At 34.6% G+C, this 6,631-nt stretch overlaps 1 long non-coding RNA gene across 3 annotated transcripts; it reads left to right on the forward strand.

The window, feature by feature from the left end:
• Positions 1-2,086: 2,086 nt before the first annotated feature.
• On the forward strand, positions 2,087-4,626 carry LOC131526111 (uncharacterized). Of its 3 annotated transcripts, XR_009267383.1 has the most exons (5): positions 2,087-2,439; positions 2,862-2,948; positions 3,073-3,117; positions 3,329-3,363; positions 4,324-4,626. It is a non-coding gene; the product is annotated as an uncharacterized LOC131526111 (long non-coding RNA). The 3 variants fall into 3 exon arrangements; XR_009267381.1 differs by lacking the exon at positions 2,087-2,439 and having other exon boundaries at positions 2,465-2,948; XR_009267382.1 differs by lacking the exons at positions 2,087-2,439; positions 4,324-4,626 and adding an exon at positions 3,627-3,672 and having other exon boundaries at positions 2,465-2,948.
• The last annotated feature ends 2,005 nt before the right edge of the window (positions 4,627-6,631 follow it).

Genomic DNA, 6,631 nt, shown 5'->3' on the forward strand with positions numbered 1-6,631 from the left:
AACGTCTCCTAGACGTCATAATGGAAACGTCCACACAACGTCAAATTCTAACATCATTAGACGTTGATATTTAATTAGATTTAGGTTGGGGCATTAACTAACCAAAATCCAACGTCTCAAGCCAACGTCATATTGACGTCAAATACTGATATTTAGTCGTCAGGTATGGCAACCAAAACCCAACGACTCTTAGACGTCATAATGGTAACGTCCACACAACATCAAATTCTAACATCATTAGACGTTGATATTTAGTTAGATTTAGGTTGGGGCATTAACCAACCAAAATCCAACGTCAAGCCAACGTCTTAAGCCAACGTCACATTGACGTCAAATACTGACATTTAGTCGTCAGGTATGGCGACCAAAACCCAACATCTCGTAGACGTCATATTGGTAACGTTCACACAACGTCCAACTCTAACATCATTAGACACTGATCTTTTGTTAGTTTTAGGTTGTGGCATTAACTAACCAAAATCCAACGTCAAGCCAACGTCTTAAGCCAACGTCATATTGATGTCAAATACTGACATTTAGTCGTCAGGTATGGCGACCAAAACCCAACATCTCGTAGACGTCATATTGGTAACGTTCACACAACGTCCAACTCTAACATCATTAGACACTGATCTTTTGTTAGTTTTAGGTTGTGGCATTAACTAACCAAAATCCAACGTCAAGCCAACGTCTTAAGCCAACATCATATTGATGTCAAATTCTGACATTTAGTCATGAGGTACACTGTAAAAAAAAAAAAAAATCTATTTTACGGAATATAACTATACATATTTACAGTATTTTTCTGTTATTTTAAATTATAAGTAAAATTCTGTAAAACAACATCTATAAATTAAAAACTTGACTGTTATTTTAAGTAAGCTATTATATCTTTAATGACAAATTATAGTAGTTCTCATTTTTTTAACACAGGAAAATGGCTGTATTATTTATACTGTATTTTTTCTGTATTCTTAAATTGCATATAATTTAAATGTAAAATTACACAAATAATCTGTAATATGTAGCTCATTATATTAAAGGTTTATGCCCATACTAGCTGTTTAGCATTTTTCTTTGTAATTTTAAAGTACATCATATTAGTTTTATATTTAGGTGTTTTTACATTTAACAATTCTGAACATAAATATAGCTGACTTACATCAAATAATGCATAGTCTGTTTTTAAAGAGTAAAGCTGCACTACTCTCCAGGTTGAAACTTTCAGGCCTCTACCCACACACCAGTTGATCCAAATTACTTTGCAAAGGAAATTGTGAACAGAGAAAAGTACACATAATCTTTAAAAGCTCAAACTCTCCAAAAAAAAAAAAAAAAATCCATTGACTTTCACAAACATGGCATACAGCCATTGTAAATGATTGGTATGTTATCTGATCAGAATGTGCATTTGTTATTTGTGTGAGAGAAAACCTATACCTATGGAGAAATTTGAAATTAGAAAAAAAACAGAGCATGGAGAAAAGGGTCTGAAAGGACTGGAATGCATACCATAAAATTTTGAATTCTCGATTTGTCAAATGTGCATGTCTGCATTATGGAAAGACCATAATTTACCATAGTTTACATTTTCCCATACCATGAATGCTGTAACGACATTACCACTGCAGTCAACAGTGTAATCTGTAGACAAATGTTGCAATTCTGACAGTATTTGCAGTAAGTGTTACTGTGGACAAAGGAATAAACCTAAACCATCAGGTGGTGTAACACTGTCTGCAATACAGCAAAGGGTCAGATACAGAAAATGCCACAGTTGTATGCACAGCTGCATTTAGTCATAAGAGTGGTTATACAGTTGAGACAAGGGATTTGCTAAAGTTCAAAAGGGTCATTATTGGTCATGTGAATGTAACTGTAATTTACGAGTATAGACAGACATGAACACACTGTCTGTACTCCTAAACCTAACCCTATTTTAACTCTAAATGCATAGGGAAATTATAGGTGAATAGTGAATAGCACACATACACTTGTAAGCATAAGTGAAAACACCATTTTACCAATTAATTACATGTAACAGCCTAAAAAATAAAAATCAATATACATACAAGATTTTCTATCTTTTGTTTAAAACTAGTTTTTTCTACAGTTGCAATGTTATTTGATGTCTCTCTTTGTTGCTTTGGTCGTGATTGGTTAATCTAAACGTCATCCAGGAATCTGGCCAATGACAACTGGGCACGCCTCCTACCGCTCAAATTTGAATTTACACACCAGTCCGTTGCTGCTCTGTTTATCTGCAGTCCTGCTCCGTTCAGTGCAGTAGTAATGGCTTTTACATGGATTATCACATATCTGACAGATGAATTCTTATTTTGACCGATTTTGAGTTATGCGGTGTAGATTGAGAACGAAAAAGCGTGAATATGAACACAGACACAATGGCTAATGGACACATATTGCAAACGGCAGAAGGTAAATACCATTTATAATTTTTCTACTGTTACTGTTAAAGTGATATGCTAATCGCGATGACATAATCTGTTACTGTTTTGATATTATGTTTTAATAAAGATAAGGCTGTGTGTAATGACGATGTTGTGGCCATGATTTAAAGTGACTACTTTGTGTTTTTAAATATTTGTTTATATCGCGGAATGTAAATATATCCACATAACATAGTGCTACGAGTTACTGACGTTTTAATAGAGAAACATGCATGAATGACAGAATAAATAGCGGGACATGTATGATGTTACAGAAGGCCGCCGTTTGCTGATCTTATTTTTAATAACAGTATGAAATAGTAAAAATAACTAACGTTATATTGTTATTTTATTGTAAAATAAAATGTCTCACTGTGGAACATGAAAAACTGGCATACACTTGTTCAACAGAGAGGACATGAAACCATTCTTGGACTCTGAAGAATACTATGCAAACAATGCTTTTGGATCTACTGTTAAGTTTTTGTAATAAAGCTGGTGAGTAGGCTAAATTTCTGTAAGCCCACGTCTCTGTCAGTAAGTCAACAATATTGTTCTATTAAACCTGTTAATATTCATTTGTGTGTGTGTGTGTGTGTGTGTTTTCCCTCTCATGGTCCAGAGGTTTTGGGATTGAAAATCTTCTGCCACATGATCTTCCGTAAAAGTGAGTATACATGTCATACTAACATTAATTCTTTAAATGATCATGTGCTATTATACGTGCTGAAATGTGAACACAGCAAAGCAGGTAAACTCTGCACCAAGGCACCACTCTGATTCAAAGTTCATTCTTGAGTTTAGCTCACTCAACATGAAAACTCCCTCATCATTTTCTCACCCTCATGTCTTTTTTGATCTTCTTTTGTGTTCCACAGAAAAAAGTCAGTTATGCAGATTGGAAAAGACATGGGTGAGTAAATGATGACATATCCACCTTATTCTTCACATAAAAATGGACCATTTGTAGATTTTATGGGTCTTGCTTCCGGTCTCTTTTACTTCCAAATATTTTTAGCTGTACAGAACCGCTCGTTTTGCTGCTTGATATTGCAAATTGGTGTGTCTTACCATGTTATTTTAGTGCATTAGCTTAATTATGAACACACTGGTTTGTAATGCAAACAGTTTTACCGTTTACTGCATGTTGTTATTCTTGTCGTTGTTTCCCTATAGCGGCTAATGAACTGGAAGTCTCACCCATAGGCTTACTTCCGTGTTTAGGAATAAGGTGGATAAGTATGATATCTTGAGTAATTTAATGATCTCCTCAAGTACATTTTTTAGACATTTCACCCCCTTGTGATAGAAAAACAGTGTAAACCTATTAATAATTATATTAGTTATATAAATATACAGGTATTAGCATATTAGCAATTGATACAAATATTAATTCTTTTTATTTTTTGGTGTACTAATTGGCATTTTTCTGGGTACAAAATGTATTTACTTTATGATACATCTGAGAAAAGTTGTTCATTGTTGTGAATACTAATTTCTTTATAACTACCATCTCAAAGTAGAGTACACACACAGCAGTGAGTAAAGAACACACCCAGAGCAGTAGTCAGCCATTTTTATTGTGCGGCCCGTATGGGTAACGTGCCTTGCTCAAGGGCACCTCAGGCCCCGTTTACACTAGTGCGTTTTTTAAAAGAGCGCTTTTCATTCACTCATCTACATTTCCTGCCAGTATTGAGACTCGAACCCATGACCTTCAGGTTACAAGTCTGACTCTCTAACCATTAGGTCACAACTAGATCATTAAATTAGCCAGAATGTCTCATAATGTCAAATGTTGTTTATAGAAAAGGTACACAAATGAAGTCCTTTTCAATAAATCTCTTTTTTTATTTTTTTATTTAACCCCCAGATGCAGCAAGGATCCAGCTGATTACTTCAGATTTGGTGGACTGCTCTTTATCTGCTGTGACTGTCACTTCTGGTGCAGAATCATGGACCTTTATTTGTATGTTTTGATTTGACTTATTACACTTGTGTAGCTAGTATTCAGGATTAAAATACAATGTAATTTTTGTCCTCATATATTATCAAAGCTATATGGAATCCAATAGGGTCAGTCAAATATTGAGAAAAAACACTATAAACCTGATTGGGAAAATACAAGCTAAAATACAGTTGCCTCCACAATCTTTTTCAAAGAAAAAATCATGATACTATAACCCTAACTTGTAAGATAAAAATGTAATTTTAGTTTTCAATTGCTCCTCAAGAATTCCTCCTCAGGAATTTGTTTACATAAATTTACATCTAAATAATGAAACAGTTTTAAGCATGGAATACACTACACGACTTCTGAACAGATTTTTGACTTACCGACTTTGTAAATAATGACAAAGGAAAGCTGGGCATCATATCCTTAAGCCTAGAATACACTACACGATTTTTGCCCTGATTTTCCGCCAATTTACAGTCAGGAGAAGTTGACGCTAGTTGCCGAAAGTCAGAGCCAGTCTGCAGATTTGAGATGACAGATTCCATAGAAAATTGCATAGTGTATGATAGTCACAGACTCCGGTTTTTTAAGCTTCAGACTCTGATTCTATCCAGTCAGAGGATATCAAACGTTTGATATTTTCAGCCGATTTTACAATGCATATTGTTTTCATTTATCAGGCGTCTCCTAGCAACAAGGCTCACGTTTCTGAGTGAGTTTGTTGTGATCGGAACAACTTTAAAGTCTGGTAGTGTATGATGCCCAGTTTTCCTTTGTCGCTATTTACAAAGTCAGTATATGTATGATGCCCAGTGTTTTAAAAATCTGTTCAGATTTTAAAAGTCATGTAGTGTATTCCAGCTTTTAGAATTAACAGTCATTTGAAACAGTGGCAATCTTGTAGATGTTTTGTATTTCTTCTTTTGAGAATATTTAATTCAACATCTGATCAAACTGTTCTGTTAATTGGTACAGTATTGTAAATGTTGAAATGTATTTCCTTTCAAATTTGTACTTTTTTTTTTCTTCAAAAACGGAATGATTACATTTTCAGTTTTGTACAGTATATGTACAGACTTTGTATTTTGTCTTTCAAAATAAAACTTTTAATTTACAATCTTGAGCATGCTTTAACACTTTCATTTTTTTGTTTGTTTTTTAATAACCTGTAAAATAACAAGTGTTTCTCTGCAGAACTTTTGGGCTAGTGCTTTCAGCACTTTATTGAATGCGTTTGATCATAATAATCTAGGAAAAATCTGTAAAATGATAGTGTTCCTCTGTACAGTGTTTAGTGATGTCACTTTATTGAATTTGTCAGTAATAATCTAAGACAAATCCATAAAATAACAGTTTTGCACTGTAAAAAAAAAAAAGAAAGAGTCCAATGACTGGCAGTAGCGGCTGCCAAACAAAAACCATAAAACTGAAGTAAATTTTTTAAAAAATGGGACAAACCACGCTCATATAATGGTGGAATACCATTCATAGGCCTTAAATACGGGACGATTCTATGTTAATGTCAAGCCCTGTTTGCAAATATGTGCTAATATTGCCAACTTCTTGGAAAATGATGGCAGACTGCTGATATTACTGAACTCATAGTGTGAAATATCCCAAAACATTGCTTTTGGTACCATATAATAGTCATAAATTGCTCAGTCAGTTGTTCTTTGTTCTCTCTTTTGTGTACATGCAACAGACCCAAGTAAATGTTAAGAGATGTGTTCACATCCTCACTGCCTTTTAGCATCAACATTAGGAAGGTTTTAGGTTTTGAAATTGAGTGATATCAGTTGTGTCTCCAGAAGATAAAACCCTAGCAGTTTGGGTGGGCCCATGATCTTCCATCTAGCACCACAGTAGAACCAATGTGACTTCTACATTAGATATGACAAACTTGACACAAACTATAACAAGCGGTTCATAATGTGTTATGTATAATCAATTATTTGGACATTTAACTCCTCTTCCTTTTGTGTTCACAGGTTGATGACAAATGTGGTAATGGCCAGTTTCAATAGGGATGTAATGCAATGTCTGTCCAACGTTGAAATCAATTTAACTTTGACTGATCTGATGTTGGGTTCTGACGTCAACCCGATTTTCATTTTCAACCAAAATACAACGTCTCTCTGACGTTGGAGTCCAACGTCAACCTGACGTTATATTGACGTCCGGTGCCTGCTGGCTTCTGGGTGTTTGTCACAGCGTTGACGTATCT

Source organism: Onychostoma macrolepis, chromosome 19, assembly GCF_012432095.1.
Source record: "Onychostoma macrolepis isolate SWU-2019 chromosome 19, ASM1243209v1, whole genome shotgun sequence".
In the NCBI taxonomy this organism is placed as follows: Eukaryota; Metazoa; Chordata; class Actinopteri; order Cypriniformes; family Cyprinidae; genus Onychostoma; species Onychostoma macrolepis.